This window comes from Peromyscus californicus, unplaced genomic scaffold, assembly GCF_007827085.1.
Source record: "Peromyscus californicus insignis strain IS unplaced genomic scaffold, ASM782708v3 Scaffold_15__1_contigs__length_86483966, whole genome shotgun sequence".
Lineage (NCBI taxonomy): Eukaryota > Metazoa > Chordata > Mammalia > Rodentia > Cricetidae > Peromyscus > Peromyscus californicus.
The window spans coordinates 76789027-76807439 of record NW_026294447.1 but is presented as its reverse complement, the minus strand read 5'-3'; the positions used below and the strand labels follow the sequence as shown (position 1 = coordinate 76807439).

Sequence of the window (18413 nt, the reverse complement as noted above, 5' to 3'; positions counted from 1 at the left end):
ATTTCTAGGTAAGGCCAGAATAATAGTGCTGCCCAAAGAAGGAAAATAAATCGTGGTGCAAAGTTGTCTGATTCTCACGCTCCCAGCTCCCAGGAAGTGCTAGTTGAGGACAGAGACATCTGATTCACCTCCCATACACCTCTGCAGTGGAAAGGGGTTACATTCTCTTCTTCCTGCACAAAGTTTTATGGAAAGTGGCACTTTCAAATGCACTGTTTCTATAAGCAAGGCCAGGGAATGACAGGGCAGATCCCAAGCTAGACCTGTCGCTCCGGACCCGAGTCCATCTCTCTCCTTTCTTGACTTTTCATTTCTTACCTTTCAAGGCTTCATTCTCCCCAGCCTTTTCTGATTTCTTTGTAGAGAGCCCAGACTTTTCTATGATGCCACAGTATTTTTCCTAGATGGAAAAAAAAAAGAGAGACCAAAGATAAAGGTTTGAGAAATGAGAGGGAAATCATATATGAAATACTCAGTTTCCTTCCCACCCGCCTGCTTCTGTTTTCATTGTCCTGTTCAATATTACAAATCAGACTCTAAAAGCGGCCACGTTCATCCCCTGCTTGTGAAACCGGAACTAAAAGGACAAGGGAGGAAGGCCCCCGAGGGACCAGGTTTGTGAACCACCAGTGAGCTCCAGTGGACAGAACAGAGACCCTGGGCGAGGTGCTTAGGACATCGTTGGAATTGAGACCCAATTAAGTTTTCTCCTTGTGTGCCCTTCTCTCTCGTCTTTGGCCCTCCTCTCTCCTACTTCCCTCCAATGATATCTCTTCCACTCTCCCTCCCTCTGGCTCCTTGTCCCTCCTGGCTCTCTCTCCTCCTGTCAAATCCTCTTCTAATCTCCTCGACCTGGTACCTCATCTGTCTCCCCCTTTCTCAGGGGGAATGCACAGAAGACAAGTAAAACAGAAAAAGTCACAGTCGCTGGAGAAGCCTGTCGGATGACCGAAAGGTGAGTCTGCAATCTGCTAAGGCTGTAGCTTTAAACGGTAGACATGGCACCTTCAGAAAGTTTTAATACCTTACTCTGAACACTCGTCTCGTTATTTCTACTGTGGCAACAGAAGAGGTGAAGTTGCCCATAAAGAGGGGAATGGAAGTGGAGGGAGGGGTTGCTTGTGGCTTCTTCTCTTGACTCTTCTCATAGGCCAGAGGGCAACAGCAGCAGGAGGCAGAACAGAGGGGGCTTTGGTGAGGCACTGGAAGAGAACTGCCCTCTGCTGCCCTACATGGGGTTATTCTCTCTGTATACTGTGCAGGTCCTGGGGACTGGACTCGGTTGTCAGGCTTACCAGCAGGCACCTGTACCTAAGACAGCTTGTCTGTGCATAGATCTTTACTGTTTTTTCCGTTATGAAGAAAAGCATCATTATAAATAGTTTTATCATTTTTATTTTTAGTACCATTTTTATTTTTAGTGGCACTTGGAGATGAACCCAGGGCCTTACTCAAAAGTCCTCTACTGCTGATCTACATCCCAAGCCCTGAGTTTCACTTTTCATCTTCATATTAATTTTTAGACCTATTTATTTTATGTGTATGCGTGTTTTGCCTGCATGGATGTGCACTATGTCCATACCTTTGGAGGCTGGATGAAGGCATCAGATTCCCTGGAACTGGAGTATGGTATAGTAGATCGTACTATCTAATGTATAATACAATTATGAGCCACCATGTGGGTGCTGGGAACTGAACCCAGGTCCTATGCAAGAGCAGCAAGTGCTCTTAACAACTAAGTTATCTTTCCAGTTCTAATTTTATCTTTTATTCGCTTCTTTGTATTAATTTTTAGCCTTTCACTTAGGAGTAAAACCTCTTAGTACATTTTGTATGTAAGTATACATTTTGCATTTCAGACCTTTGAAATAAACTGACTTTTGTGTTTTTTGTCAGATCAGTACAAACTACTAAACTAAAAACAAAGCCCAACTCAGAAAAAAGGCGATCTCTTCAAGAGGAAAACAGCAGTATCTTTTATGTGGCAGAAATAAAGGCTACTACTAACCACTCAGAATGCAAATCTATGCCACCTAATTTCTAAAATCCTATTTTAGGTGTGGATTTTTTTTCCTGTTTGTGGATATGTATTTTAAAAGAAGCTAAGGAGCTATGAAAATTACAAGGATTTTAGTTTATAAACTCAGTTTCTAAGGCGTCTTTGGTTTAGGCTTCTTAGGAAAAGTTGCTCTTCTCTGTGGCTTTACTTCATCACTGTTACACTAGGCCCTCCCCTCCGTTTCCTGCCTTGGATGTTGTGGGGTCACTGATGGTGAAGACTGTGTTCTTTGCATATCTGTGTTCTAGTGAATACTTGGTGTTAAATAGGATTCATTGAATTCATAATTTGGCAATACATGATACTAAGTGACAATTTACTGAGTGTCATTTTCAACCAGTTTTTTTTGTTGCTGTTGTTTTTGTTTCTTTGTTTGTTTGTTTTTGTTTTTCGAGACAAGGTTTCTCTCTGCAGTTTTGGTGCCTGTCCTGGAGCTCGACCTGTAGACCAGGCTGGCCTCAAACTCACAGAGACCGCCTGGCTCTGCCTCCTGAGTGCTGGGATTAAAGGTGTGCGCCACCACCACCCAGCCTTCAACCAGATTTTTAAGAAACTCCATTTAAAGGAAACCACAGGCTGGGCATGGAGGTCAGTGGTAGAGTACTTGCCTATCCTGGCATGCACAATACCCTGACTGTAATGCCCACAACCCCAAAGCCAAAGAGGAAAAGTAGGAAACTATAGACAATCCCTGTCTGAAGAATGATTTGTATTTTTTTAAAGTTTTCATCTAGGGGCTGGACAGATTGCTTCACAGATCAGAGCACTTGCTGCTCTTGCAGAGAACCTGAGTTCAGTTCCCTGCACCTACACAGCAACTCACAACCATCTATGACTTCAGTTCTGGGGGACCTGACACCATTCTGACCTCCATGGGCACCAGGCATGCATGCAGTACACATACATATACATGCATGCAGGCATACACTCATACACTTCATTACGTTCTGAAACCTGCTGATCATTCTACAGTTAATCTGCATAGAAATCCATAGAGTACTGTGGTCTCCCCTGGTTACAGATGACAAAATGAAGCTTGGAGGATATTTGCTGAAGGTACACCCAGAAAATGGTAGAAATAGCATTTGAACATGAGGAGCTATAGAGCCAAGCTAAAAGAAAATTGTAATTCACACTCGTGTATATTTCCATTTAACAGTACCCCTTAAGAGAAAAATCCTTTACCCATTTTTGGCTCACCAACCAGGGGATTTGTCTCCCTTTACCTGCTGCTCCAAAGAGGGAAAGAATTTCTTTCCCACCTCCACATGAGGAAAAAGATTTCCACAGAATCAAGAAGAGACTGTCACTGGGGATGTGCTACCATCTGAAGTACACATAAACACTTTGCAAGTGGGAAATGACTTCTCTTTTATAAACTATTTCTTTGATATAGATTGTCTGTGACAAATCAGGGAAGACAGTCTTAACTATGATTGGCTATTACTAACTAATAAGAGTCCTTCAAAAGATGGGTGTACAGGCACCTTAGAAAATAGTTCAGAAGATTCTTACAAAGCTAAGACGTTCTTATCAGATAACGGAAGAAAAATGAAAAGCATGTTCATAACAAGACATAAGTTCAAAACAAGGCTTATACATGAATGATCATAGTGGTTTATTCATAACAGAAAAAACTTGGAAACAACCCAATTACCCATCAACAGATGAGTAGTTAAACAAATTGTGGTATGTCCATACAGCAATACCACTTGGCAAGCAAAAGAAACAAACCAGTAATAAATGCTTCAACACAGCAGTCATAGAAACATGTTGAATGAAAGAAGTCAGATGGTAAAAGAATACACAATGTGATTTGAAAGACGATTTGGAAAACAACTCACTTATGAGCTAGGTCAGTGGCTATCTGAGGCACAGTTGGCTAGGAGGGCAATGACTGGAAAGATATACAGGGAACTTTTGGAAGACATGGAAATATCCTTTTGACTGAAGTGACTGTTATTTCCATGTATATATTTTTCAATAAAAATATTTTAAAATGTTTTTAAAATCATTTAAGTTATACCTTGACAAGTTGGTTTTTAAAGTCAAAATATAATTATATACTAAAATAATGAAGCTCTATAATTTGGATCTTGAATGGCCCCCAAATACCCATGTATTGAAGACTTGGCCCCAAGTTTTGGCATGACTAGAAGGTACCTAGCTTTCAGATAGTGGGGCTTAGTGGAAGGAAATTAATTAGATCATTGTGAGTTGTGGTGGTTTGAATGAGAATGGGTCCCACGAGCTCATATATTTGAATGTTTGGTCCCCAGTTGGTAGAATTGTTTGGGAAGGATTAGGTGTGGCCTGTTGGAGGAGGTGTGTCACTAGAGGCAGACTTGGGGGTTTCAAAAGACCAAGTCATTCCCAGTTAGCTCTTTGTCTCTGCCTCCCACCTGTTGCATGTGGATCAAACATAAGCTCTCAGCTACTGCTCCAGCATCAGGCCTGCCTTCCTGCTGCCGTGCTCCCCGCCATGATGATCATGGACTCTAACCCCCTGGAACCATACACCCAATTAAATACGTTCTTTGCTAATATCACGGTGTTTGTCACAGCAATAGAAAAGTAACTGAGATAGGATGTGCCCTTCAAGAGGATACTGTGACTCTATTCCCCTCCTCTTCTCTTTGCTTCCTGGCCACCAGGAAATGATCCGTTTCCTTACGTGTTTTCTCATCACAACGTGTTGTCCTACCACAGGCCTCAAGCAACCACAGACTGAAACTGTGAGCTAAAGTTTATGTTTTCATTTATTTCGTTACAGTGACTGAAAGCACACACACACACACACACACACACACACACACACACACACACACACACAAATATAATCAGTGGTAGAGCCTAGCATGCCTGAGGCCCTAAGTCTTAAAGAACAAAGTACACATACACCTAAACCTTCTTGCTCTTAATAATGTTATCTCACTGTGCTATCTCACAGGGGTTTGTGACACAGAAAGAGTGCTTGTTTACCTGCTCCACTCCGGGAAATGCTCCCACGATGGCAGGGAGGGGTTGATTCCCAGTCTGAGGTTTCAGCTTGGAACACATTCCCCAATAGCCTGCGAGTGAAGAGCTACCAACGCTATGTACTCTATAATCAAAGGAGTTTTTGCTGCTTTTCCTTTTATGTGTGAATTAGATAAGAATTATCAGAGGGGATAGGGAGATGGCTCAACACATAAGAACACTTGCTGCCCTTCAGAAAACGCTCGTTCAATTCTCAGCATTCACATGGTGGTTCAAAACTATCCATAATCCAGTCTCAGGGGGATCCAATACCCTCTTACGACCTCTGCGGGTACCAGGCACACATGTGGTGCACAGACATACATATAGGCAAACCCCTCACATGCATGTTATCAAAATATTTTTTAAACCTCATCACGGGTGTGCGTAGTGGTGAAGTCCTAGCTTTGGATCACGTGAGTCTAGGGATGTATTGTACAGTATAAAGAGTCTGTCTCAAGAAAGAGATTTATTTGGGGGACTCTTATTCCTTTAAACATATCATCAGAAATGTGGAGCTTAGGAAACAGTCTCTACAGCTAACAGTTGATTGGAAACAAATCAACAGAAAATTCCTGAAAGGAAACTGGGGCCAAAGGAACCTACTGAAGCTATCTAGAGACTAAATCTAAGACACAGGCAACTAAGATTTTCAATTTTTTTTGTTTGTTTGTTTTGTTTTGTTTTTCAAGACAAGGTTTCCCTATGTAGTTTTGGTGCCTGTCCTGGAACTCACTCTGTAGACCAGGCTGGCCTCGAACTCACAGAGATCCACCTGGCTCTGCCTCCCGAGTGCTCCACAGCTGCCTGGCATGAGTTTTGAATTTTGAGGTTTAAATGTTTATTTGGACTTAGGATACTTTTTAAGAGAGTGCCATATCAAAAATGCTTAGCAGTGGGTGTAAAGTAATCTTGTCATGGGAGTGTGCCATTTCCTGTACTACTCATGAGAAAGGAATGGTAAGGATTTTCTTGGAGACTATAGTCAACAGTTGGGTGGAGCTTGGGATGGAAGCAGATGATATAAGTTATTTACATAAATATGGACAAAATTGTAGATTGTGGTAATGGTCTGCTGGTATTTGATTTTATCTATATAATCCCAGTGGTTGTCCTCTGGGCAATAAAATGTTTCAAGGTCACAGATAAAATAATATTCCTCAGGACTGGGTGTGTAGCTTAGTGGTAAATCATGTCTAACAAGTACAAAAATACAAAACAAATCAAGCCAGATGACCAACCAACCACAACCCCCAAATATGGTCACAAATACTTGATGTTTCCTCAAGGGCAGAGTCTACCCCTTTCTCTTGAGTATGGGTGAGATTGAGTGCCTGGCTTTGGAGATTAAATCATAAAAAGGTCCATGGTTTCTGTTCTGGTCACTCCCCTGGATCCTTTGTTCTGGGGTGAGACAGCTGTCACCACCCAAAGAGAGACCAGGAAATGATGCCTATAGTAAATGGCCATGAGAGTGAGCCATCTTGAAAGACACCCTGAAGTCTCAGTTTACCTCCAGATGACTACTGTCTCAGCTGCCACCCTGATTTATAACCTCAGGAGAAGCCATAAACCAGAGCTGCCCAGTAAACTCGCTTCTGGTTTCTGACACACACAAATGGAGAGATTACATTTGTGTACAATAGTGAATCACAAAATTGATCCCTAATTTTACTGCCAGAACTTGTCTATATTTTATATGGACACTTCAGATGCTTTATGAAATAATGCTATCTGTCCATGTCTTCAGTAAAGCAAATCCATGCATTTTATCAATATTTGTGTGTATTCATACATACATACACACATATATAGTCTAGAAGGAGTGGGGAGTTAATGCATTTTCACTGCTGGTACCAAGTTGTGCTCCACTCTTGATGCCCTGACCTGAGATGAAAGGGCTGAGAGACTGTCTGCTTTCCTGTGTTTGCTTAAAATGTTACCCAGGGGCCAGGAGGCCTAAAAGCTTTCTCCAAGTACTTGTTTAGTTAAGCCCCAGCAGGAGCTACACACTGTTTACATCTACTTGATTTAAAGAGTTTAAAGTCCCCAGTATGCTTTGAAACATTCCTCTAAAGATTACTCTGGAAAGAGGAAAAGGTGTCCTTTTCCCTGGGTGGTTCTGGGAATAGCTCTCCAGGGAACCACTTGGATGTTTCTGGTCTCCCATTCCACCGACACACTTAAAAACCCCAGTGAGGGTCAATACCTATTGCAATTTTTCTGGAGTCCCTCACCTGGGAAGTTAGGATTTCCTGTGAGAAGTTTGTAAAGTCTACTATCAGCGTCCGTCCACTGGCAGATTTGAACAAGGTCTGGGTAGATTTGCTTCTTGTACCTGGTGTGGAATTCCCATCAGAAGTTCACAGCTGGCCTGACTTCCCCCGTCCATTTCATGACAGCAGAACTAGCACAGCTACCGAAACTCCACACTGTAAGCCTTTACAGCTGCTGTGTACTAGAAACAAGACAGTGTAGCTTGGCAGAAACTCGCAGATGCTCTGGAGCTCAAGCTAAGTGCAAGTAATTCGTCATCTGTTCTGTCTTGGGAAGCGACTTTTTGGTTTCTAATTCTTGGCTATACCAATTAAATAAGGAATTATAGCCGCTAGAGTAACTACAGTACAGTAACTCATGGAGCACAGCAACGAGGTAGGAAAGGACAAACAGTTTTCTTTAGTTAACCACTGTCTACCCTTATCTACCTCCCGCCACTTGGATGGAAGAAACAGGAAACAGAAGCACTCACCCTCATGTAGAATTTTTTTATGAAATGAGATAATCACAGGCTAAACACATGACAAAGCTGGTTTGTCTCTGACTCATCATCTCTGTTCTACCTACTCATGTCTACGTCATTCATTCACATCTATCCAGTAAATATTTGTTAAGTACTATCTATGTATCAGGAACTATAATAGACGTATAGAAATCTAAAAATAGATAATCATGAGTAAAATAAAGTCTTTGTCTTTATAGAGCTTACTAGTCGAGTTTGAGGAGACAAGATAATATACAGTACATCAGGTGGTGAATAAGTATAACGAAAAACAGAGTAGCAGGGATACTAAAAAGGGAGTACTAGGAGATAGAGTGCGGAAGACGATGCTGTTTATCCAATGTGTAACAGACCTCACTGAGAACATCTGAAACAAGACCTAAATGAAGTGAAGCAGTCTTGGGGAGATGACTTCAAGCACAGCAAACATCAAATGCAAAGGCTTTGAAACAGAAGCTGTTGGAACAGGAGAAGCAGCAGGAGCAGAGCTGTGTTTGATGTGAAATGAGAAAGGGGAACGGTAGTTAAGAGCTGGAGTCAGGGAAAGAAAGATGATATTGACCCAGAGGGAACTGAGCAGCACAGTGGCTTGACTTCATCACTATTTAGCTTTCTGGCAGCTATACCAAGAAGAGAAATAGTGATGGGAAGGAGGCTACTTGTAGTAATCCAAGCAAAGGATGGTGGTTTGGAGGACACTGGAAACACCAGGATTGGAACCTAGATACCTTTTTCAAATAAATGTATTTACTTATTTATTTATTGTGCATGTGCATGCTGCCCTTGCATATGTGTGGCAGTGAACGTGTGGCGGTCAGGGGACTACTCTGTGGTAGCTGGTTCTCTCCCTCTCCCAGAAGTATCCCAGAGATCAAACTCAGGGTGTCAAGCTTGGTGGTAAACACCTTTACCCCTGAGCCGTCTTCCTAGCTTGGGCTGAGTATCTTCTGAAGGTAGATATAACAGAATCTCATGATGGATTTTACGTACATGTGAAAGAATGCCTGGACAAATAGAAACTAAACAAAAATGATTTTCACATTAAATTTTCAATGCTTGTTAGAATTTCAACTGAAGATGCTGAGCTGCCAATTGAATAAACGATCTGCAGCTTTAGGGTAGTATTGTAGACTACACATATTTGAAGTTTACAAGTTCAGTGTGTTCAAATAGCATCTGAAGCCATGAGATCAGATAAAATCATCAAGACTGAATAACAACATGATGATAGGGCCAGGGATGTAGTTCAATGGTAGAGCAATTTCCTACGCACATAGCCTTGTCTTTTGACCCCCAGTAACACAGAAACAGGAAGCCAACTACCAAAAAATAATGCACAGTATCTGGGCACTGCTCTAAGCATTTTACATATATAAATTTGTTGTGGAATATTCCTTTACACTGTGTGAAGATGTGTTGCTGTGATGGGTTTAATAAAGAGCTGAATGGACAATAGCGAGGTGGGAAGAAGTTAGATAGGACTTCTGGGGACAGAGAGGTCTCGGGGAAGGAGAAAGGCAGAGTTGCCAGTCGGATGCAGAGGAAACAGGATGAGCAATACAGAGTAAAGGTAACCGCCATATAAAAGAACGTAGAGTAAAAGACATGTTCATTTAAGTTATGAGAACTAGTTAGGAACAAGCCTAAGCTAAGGCCAAGCTTTCATAAAAAGAAGTCTCCAGTGGTTATTTGGGAGCTGGCAGGTGGGACAGAGAAAGACTAGTCACATAAATTCATTTAATCTTCATTACCGGTATAGAAGAGACCTATTCTTTTCACTTTCATTTTATATCAGAGAAATTAAATGACTTTCTTCTGCTTGGATGGTGAGTTGTGTAACTGCGATTCAAACTCAGAGAGAAGTGAACTGCTCTATGTCAGAACTCTAGGACACCCCAGAACTTACCATTGGAGGAGACAAAACAGATAACAAAGGACGTGCCAACGAGACAGGAAGAGAAGAACCGTGTTTAAAGAGTGCTGAGAATCCTTGGTCTTGGCAGCAGCAGCAGGAAGAAGAAGGGCGATGTCATCGTTTGGAAAGCATGGCAATCAGACGCAATACATGCTGCCACTGTGGCTTTAAGGTCTACCGCCTTCAGAAGTCAACATGCAGAGGTGGCTACCCAGCCACGTTCAAGAGAAAGTATTACTGGCATGCCAAGGCTAAGACAAAATACTACCTGGCTGGGCAAACCAGACACCTAAAAATCGTCTGTCACAGATTTAGGCATGGGGTCTGTGAGGGAACAAGGCATTCAGCTAATGTGGCATCCAGTTCCTCTTGAAGATCTTAATGATCAGTCATAAAATGTCATAAAATAATTAAAACCAAACAAACACAGAAATGGAGGAGAAAATATCAACCCCAGATGAAGATCCAAATGCACCAGTACCTAACCTTAACCAAGTAGCTAAGACTGGAAACAACGACAAAGCATGGACAAATACTGGGCTTTGTTTTGGTTATTACCAGGGAAACTGGGGTTCCCTTTTGGGATTCTTAGTCTCATTAACAAAAGAATTTAGAAACTGACTCAAAGGGAGCTCCAGGAGAAATTTCTTGGCCCTTAAGGGAAAAGCATAGCACTGTTAGGTGGAATCTTTGTAGCCACCAGGAGCAGACTGAGAAAAGGCCCTGCCTTTTAGTTAGGTGTGGAACAGATTTACTAAGGAAGCAAAAGGCATCCCCAAGCACCAAGTAGACTAGGCAGCAGAGGAAAGAGTTCAAGAAGCATCTGGCCAGCTGTCTTTTGTTGCCCTGCTCCCTCCTGCTTGTATTTTGGGGCTTTGTTTCACACAGACTTTATTCAAAGAAGATGTCAGGCTAAGGAAGGGGTTTCAGTCTTTCCCAGAAAACTGCCTTCTTTCACATGTTAATTTCCATGTTGCTTTTGTTCCAACTCTGTTATCACATTCCTGCTGCGGGGAGATGGGACCAAGAGTCTCACACCAACTAAGAATGCTCTTACCCCAACTAGCTGGGCATTGTTTGGAGTTTTGCTTGTCTCTCTGCCTTTCCCAGGTGTTAACTTCTGGGTTCAAGTGATCTCCTTTACTTTGGCTTCCCAAACAGCTGTGAAGTGTAGACCACACCACCACACCAGACACAAACACTGTTTGAAACAGTTATGGTATTAAATTTTAATCAAACATGAGTTCCGAATAGAAGACTCGGGTCATGTATTACTCAGACCTATTCATAGACATTCACATATTAGCATGAGCTAAAGTAGTAGCTGATATTTTTCATGCAAATGAAACAAATTTGATTGGGAAATTGATGAGGAAAAAAATGTAATTTTGCAAATCTCTTTTAAGAACAGACTTGACTTGCTTTTTTGAAACTCAGTCTTGACCATAGATAGCTTCATCAGAAAAATTTCAAAGTTCCAAATTTACCTACTTCCTCTCTCCGGAATAAAATTTCTCATGGAGCATGCTTTATTTAGCTAAATGTCCTCAGCTTGCCACAGGGCCACTAAGAAAGTGTGACGGATGACTTATATTCTAAATATTGAACATCTTATACTGGGATTATTTCTCATTTTTGTTCTTATAATAAACCCAGACTTCTATTCTCTGTATACTTGTCATTCAAATTTAGACAAACGGCTTATGTCTGTTGTGTTTTAAATATGATGTGTCCCCCTCAATGGGTCCTATGGTAAAGTCTTGGTCCCTAGCTGCTTGGGCACAATTAAGGGATGATTGGATAGAGGAGGTATTGGGTTTAGAACTAAGAGCTAATCAAGCCACACCTACCTGCAGTAGCCTCTTTTCTTACCCACCTTGTAAAGGAAATGGCAAGCTCCCTACCTAGAGCCTGTCTGTGAATCCTCAACTCCCTAACAGACTCCCCAGGTGCCCTGATAACAGGAGAAAAGCAGATGTCCTAATTCAAGTCCCACTTCCTCAAGAAAGTTTAAATGCTCAGGCTGCCAGACATCAGAAGGCTACTGACAAGCCGGTATACCTTAACTAAATGTGCCCTCCCCCACTTCCCCTATCTCTTCACCATCACTAATTCCCTCCCTGGAATGCACGATCCCTCCCCTCCCAGCCCCCAGAGAATCAAAAAACAGTCTAACTGCAAGTAGTACTATGAACCTCCCTCTTCCTCTGAGACCTCTAAGAAAGGACTCCCACTGTGCCTCGTGTGTGTGTGGGGGACTCTCCTCAGAGCTCCAGTTATGCTGTCTGCCCGACTTCTCAGAGACCCTGCCATGGCGTTGTCTGTCTGTCCATAGCGTTAATAGCTCTTCTAATAAATCTCTTACCCCAAAAGAACAATCTGCCTCAGTGTCCCTCTCACATCCCAACCCTGAAAAGAGGTGGACCTCGTCAACGGCTTAATGCATCGAACAGACAGCACAGTTGAACACATTAGGCTAGCAGGCTAAATAGGAGGTGGGGCCTGGAAGAAGTCCGTCCCTGGGCATGCGCCTTTGAAGGGCATCCCTTGTTTCCAGAGCCCTCGTCCTCTCTTTCTCTTGCTCTGCCTCCTGTCCTACATGATGTGAGCTGCTTTGTTCCACTACATGTTCCCGAATCCATGAGTATGGACCCACAAGCCAGGGCAATAGTTAGCCATGGCCTGAAACTGTGAGCCCCAACAAGCCGTTTCCTCTTTCTCAGGTACTGTAAGACATGGTGGAAAGTGACTCGTGCGTTGTCTGTTTTTAATCTTAAATTTAACTGAGGAAAACGGCATATATTTGTGATGGATAGCATGTTTTCAAATACATATATATTTATAGAATGGGTAAACTGAGCTAATTAACATTTCCTCACATGCATATTTTTTTGTGGTGAGAACCTTGAATTTTACTGTTCCAGGTATACCATAGAAGATTAACTATAGTCACTCTTTTGTACAGTAGATCTCTTGAGCGTATTCCTCCAACCTAACAAATTCTGCAACATTTGATCATAATCTCGACTCCTACCTACTTTCCCATTATTGTAGGTATTCAGACTGCAGTTTACTCTCTGTCCCCAACATACCCCCAGTTAGTTGGCAAAGAAAGCTCCTCTAGACACGAACCTTCCCTCTCTTTGATCCCTTAATTTCACTTGCCACGCTTTCTTACTGTATTGCGTGTAACTTGTCAGTCTTCCCACTTACTGTGAACTCTCTAGAACAGAGACCAGCAGTTGCTGCAGTTCCTAAAGCACAATGCTTATTACATGGGAGTGTTCAATAGACTTTTAACTAAAGAGGAAATACTTAAGGACAATTCACTGAACGATACTGACCTAAACTGAATGAATTGATGCTAACTACAGACAGTGGAACTTTCCTTCTACATGAGAGCAACTGTTTCATATTCTTAGCTTAGAAACAAATTTGTTGTTTTACAACTTCCGTCTTACTTAGCATTCTGCTTTTAAATTACGTTATATATAGTTCATACAATTAAAAATGAGTAAGCAAAAGCAGTTATGGTGGCACATGCTTTTTTTTTTTTCTTCCTAATACTAGCTGAGGATTGCAGGTTCAAGGCTAGACTTGGCTATATATTGAGAGCCTGTTGTAGGAAAGAAAAAAAAAAGCGGGGAGGGGGCCTTAGGCAACTAATTCAGTTATGAAACCTCTTTCCTCTTTTACTAGCACAAAAATAAGAGATAATGTTCATGGTTCAGGGTTTCAAAGATAATGATAAATTGTAGAATCTTGAAATCTGAGGTTTTAGATTTTAGACTTTTTACAAGAGGCTAAAATACGATGTTAATATGTTCCCCCAAATTTAAAATAGCATGGCAGTTTACTAATCTAACATAGGCAGATAACATAAGCATACATCAAGTTGAAGAAGGAGGAAGGATATTTACTATGGTTGTTCTCTGTCTTACACTAGATTTTAGTTTGGCTTTCTCTATTCGTCCAGAATGTCTAGTTACAGATTTGCCAGGGCGACTCAGCAGCTGCACTGCATTCTGACAAGGATGGACAATTCTTCAAACAGGAGTTTAAATAAATGACTGATGACCTAGTTTATCCCATTTGGGGATGAATGTTACATTGTCTTAACTCCCACACTACCCATTAAACTCCACTTGCAGAAGCTACCAGTCATAAAATCGGAAACAAAACTATCATATTACAAATGAGGGAATTTGGGCTGGAGAGATGGCTCAGAGGTTAAGAGCACTGGCTGTTCTTCCAGAGGTCCTGAGTTCAATTCCCAGCAACCACATGGTGGCTCACAGCCATCTCTAATTAGATCTGGTGCCCTCTTCTGGCCTGTAGTCATACATGCTGTATATATAATAAATAAATCTTATATAAAAAAAAGATTTAAAAAAAATAAAAAAAAACAAATGAGGGAATTTAAGCCCAGCAAGGTTTGTCCCCACATCACATCATAGAACTCCAATCACTTTGCCTGCGATTTTTATACTTCACACTCTTCCAGCTACCCCTCCCTTTTTTTTTCCACACAAGGCCAGTCATTAGTGTGATGTGGGGGCTCTGAAAAAGGTTTTATTCACCAGCGAATAGATTTCATAGTTTCCATAGTCCTCTCTTTTTAAAAATGAAACTTCCTTTACGAGGTAAAATAATACAATTTTCTTGTACTTTATAAAGCAACCTCCCATATTTTGAGAGTAGCGGCTGTTCTACTCTTTCACACTAATAGTGACCATCATTTTATCAGAGTGGAGCCTACACCAGGGGAAACTGAGCAGCTAGGGAAGCAAGACAAGGTACCTAGCAGGGGGGTTCATTTGGGAGGAGATGTTTTGGAAAACTGCCTGGACCAGGCTATTGGAAGGCATGAAAAAGGATACTATCTAGGGGGCTGGAAAGGTAAGTGGTAACCTGAATGTCAGGGAATCCAAAGATCTCTTCTGACCTTACCAAGCACCAGGCAAGCAGGTGGTGCATACACATAAATGCAGGTAAACACTCATATACACAAAATAAAAATATATCCATCTTTGTAAAAAAAAAAAAAAAACACTGTAGAGGCCTTTTGTATGAAAAGCTAGATCAGTGGTCCATAACAGGAAGTTCGCCTCCTACCCTTTGGCAATGTCTGTAAATGTCTTTATCACAGTTGGAAAGGGGGATGTGCCTAGACATCTCTAATGGACAGAAAATATTTTATCAAACACGTTACAATGCACAGAGTGGCCTCCACAAGAGTAAGCTAGCCAAATTGTCAACATTTCCAAGAGGAAAAAAAATAGGTTTTTAGAAACTAGAAGCTTGTTACTTTGTGTTTTATGTACTTAAAAATGTAGAAAGAATGTCAGCACACACTAACCTTTCGTGCATGGCCAACAGTTTCTAGGAATTCTGGAGACAGTTTACTTGTAGTCCACAAATTCTCACTTTTTTTTTTTTTGAAGAATATGAATTAAGAAGACGGTTCAGTTACATAAATGTGGAAGTTGTCGGTACTGTACTCAAAAGTCCACCGAGGAATGTTTGATAGAAGGAACGAGGTCTTTAGTGGTAACAGCATTCTGTCCTTGGCTCTGTCTTACAAAACACTAATAAGCAACTTTAAATACTTAAACAGAATGCAAATAAGATTTGAGGTTGATAATCCAGGAAGGGCTCCAAAAAGATGTTGAGCACCTGGACTGATGGTGTGCTTAATTCAAAGGACTTCGTGTTCCCTGAGGACACTCACAACCTACAAGGTGAAAAGGGTAAGAATGTGAAAAGATGGGAGGGTATTGGGAGGCCTGAGGATATTGGGAACGATGCTCAAAAACCACGGTGGGAGGAAATAAACTCGCATATAAGAAGGCATCGAGGGAGAGCTGTCTACACCTTATGCCCCTGAAGAAAACTCAAGAGGCTGAAGCAATGGATTTTGGCCCAACAGAAGAGGTTTCTGCATAGAACACATTTCTGTGTGCTCCGAAGCCAGTTCCTCACGGCCTCGCTGTCCTAGCACTTTCCAGATAGTGGCATGGGCACGTCCTGACAGCACAGTCTCGCGCTGGGTACAGACTAACCTATGTAACTCGCAATCCTCTCCCGGAGAATTCTGTGACAACAGCTGTGGCCCTGGGCACCCCTCCTTCCTGGTTTTCAGAAACAAGTCGTCTACAGAATCAGGCAGTTCTGTGGGACTCACACAACAACCAGGTGTTGGCGTCACGGGTTGTTTCTGAAGTGAGTGTGAGCATTTTTGACGTGCCTGACAGGACAAGAGGAATCTCCTCTTCAGAGGGAATCTGGTTTTCTTCAGGAGAGGTCTGCTCCCGGGGCGCAGAAGGGCGGGTGGGGCTGGGGAGAGGCGGGGGGTGGGGGGCGTCGAGCCTTAGCCGCTCCCGGGTCTGTCTCGGGGCAGCAGGGCGCCCGCACACCGGCGAGGAGGAGGAGGTGGGCTGAGGCGGCCGGCCGCGGAGGAAACTCCGCCGTTAGGGCGAGCGCTCCGCAGTTCGAGGCGCGCGCGCGCGCGGCCGGGCGCCCGAGGTGGGGCGGGGGCGGGGGCGGGAGGCCGGAGCGGACCAATGAGCGGGCTCTGTCTCCGCGGGGGCTCAGGATTGGGCGATCCGTTTCCAGCCGTGGGCGGGGCTGCGCCGGGAACGGCCTGGGATAGGCGCGCGGGGCTGCGCCAAGGGTTCCCCGGGGGGGGGGGGGGCGGGGGAAGGGGGGCGGGCGCGTGCGCGGTCTCGCGCGGTCTCGCGGAGGAGCTGGCTGGCGACGGCGGCGACGGAGGAGGCTGGAGGTGGGGAGGGGGCGGGGACTGAGGGCTCCGAGGTTGGCGGGGGGTGCGCGGGTGGGTGGGATCCGGAGTTTCTGGAGTCTTTCTCCGGTGTTCGGAGGAGGGCGGCCCGCCGGACGGGTTGTCGCTGGGGCCGCGTGGAGGAGCGACGAGGGCGAGCGGATCGGCCGCCGCCGCCGCCGCCGCTGCTGCTGCTGCTGCTGCCGGGGCGCGGAGGTAAGGGGCGGACCCGCGGCGGCGGGGCTGTGGGCGATCTTAATCAACAGGTCCCCGGGAGCGCGGCGGGGGAGGGGCGGCGGGGCTCGTCACCTCCCCTTCCCCCCCGACCCGCCGCACGGCGAGCGGGCTGAGCCCCCCCCCCCGGCTCGGTGGTGCCAGCCCCAACCTTTTGTGTCCCCGGGAGGAACGCTGCCTGCGCGGGGTCGGTCGTCGCTTCCCTCCCTGGGCCGGGGACGCAGCTCGGCGCGGTCGCGGGCCGGCCACCCCGGCGGAGTTGCGGGGGGCGCGGCAGGGAGTCGCTTCGCTGCAGCCAGGCCCGGGGTTGGCGTGTCCCCCGGGGGTAAAGCGGGGTGGGGGGGGAACGGGACTCCCCCCCCCCCACCCCCGGGCCGGGTCGGGGAACCAGCCGGGGAAACACTTTCCCAGGGAAGACGGAATGCAGCCAGCGTCCCTGTGCCTGAGTCAGCTCCTGGTGTTGGGCTGCTCGTCGCGTTCTTGAGATAAACAGTTCCTGCTTCCTTGTGACCGCTGCTGGAGAAAACCCGGTGTCCGCCGCCGTGCTGTCTTAGAACTTGCAGGGAGGGTGCGAGTTGAACTTTGAAGCCTGTAACGTGGTTGTCAGTCACTTTTCAAGGAAAGCCGCTTAGAACGATCTTTATGGCAAAATTATGTAACTTACTAAGGGTAGCTCTCACCTTCTGTCCAGCTGACTGACACACAGTAATGTGTGTGGAATTTAGGTTTCGGTCGAAAAGTTTTCCAAGACACTTTAAAAGTGGATGCAGTAGCTAGGAGTTTTTTTTTTTTTTTTTTTTTTTTTTTTTTTTTTTTTTGCTTGTTTGTTTTGTTTTGTTTTTTTTTACAAGTAGTGAGTTGTGTCTTTAGAGTTTTAAGAATTTAGATTTGGAAAGCCAGTTGTACCAAGAATCCTAAAGTTTTGATTTAGCGGACAAGGTGAAAGATACTTCTAGTTTTAATAGGGCACTATCATGCTTTAATGATAGTATTCTAATTATCCTTTTAAATTATGCCAGAAATTAATAACTTGTTAAATTTTGCAACATGGACAAATTATGTGATGTGTTAGTGTCTTTGAAGTATAAGTATTGGTGGTAATGAAAATTACTAAATACTCTTTTCTTGAATATGAACTGTTTTTTATGGGATTCCTTTGGACACGATTGCTTGTTTTAAAAGTTATTCTAAACTGTTATAACAGGCTACCATTAAAATTTAAAGAGCTTTGTAGGTAAAACAGACAAAAATATGAGGAGATGCATAATCTTTAAAATTGATTTTGCCACGAATGACTAAAAGTCATCACCTTGAATTTGGCAAGTAAAGGTAGACTCATAGTGCTAAATTTGTTTTAGAATGTTAAAATAGATGAAGGCTTAATATAATTCCACCCGAGGGCTATCCAAAGTATAACAGTGGTTTATCTATCCATATCTTCTTCTGAATTGTGATTTTTTAAAAAATTTTTTATTTCAAATTATATATGTGTTGGGGAGTAGTGTTTACATGTGAGTGCGTGTATCAGTGGACACCAAAGGCACTGGCTCCTCCTAGATCTGGAGTTACAGGCTCTTGGGAACCTCCCATTGTTGGTGCTGGGAACATAACTTGGGTCCTCTGCAGAGCA

The 18413-nt window shown here is 43.7% G+C and overlaps 1 protein-coding gene and 1 long non-coding RNA gene across 7 annotated transcripts in view; one reads left to right on the top strand and one right to left on the bottom strand.

Moving 5' to 3' along the window:
* Positions 1 to 36: 36 nt before the first annotated feature.
* Positions 37 to 16095, bottom strand: LOC128110570 (uncharacterized). Its single transcript, XR_008218256.1, has 3 exons — positions 15834 to 16095; positions 15131 to 15505; positions 37 to 400 (listed from the first exon to the last, which is right to left on the bottom strand). It is a non-coding gene; the product is annotated as an uncharacterized LOC128110570 (long non-coding RNA).
* A 510-nt stretch (positions 16096 to 16605) lies between these two features.
* The window catches only part of Pals1 (protein associated with LIN7 1, MAGUK p55 family member), a 79393-nt gene continuing 77585 nt past the window's right edge, over positions 16606 to 18413 (top strand). For 4 of the 6 annotated variants that reach the window (XM_052739493.1, XM_052739492.1, XM_052739494.1 and 1 more), the window contains exon 1: positions 16607 to 16765. The gene's annotated coding sequence lies outside the window, so the exon portion shown is untranslated. Of the gene's footprint in view, positions 16766 to 18413 lie in introns of all 6 variants that reach the window. The other 2 variants (XM_052739490.1, XM_052739491.1) reach the window with 1 other exon arrangement.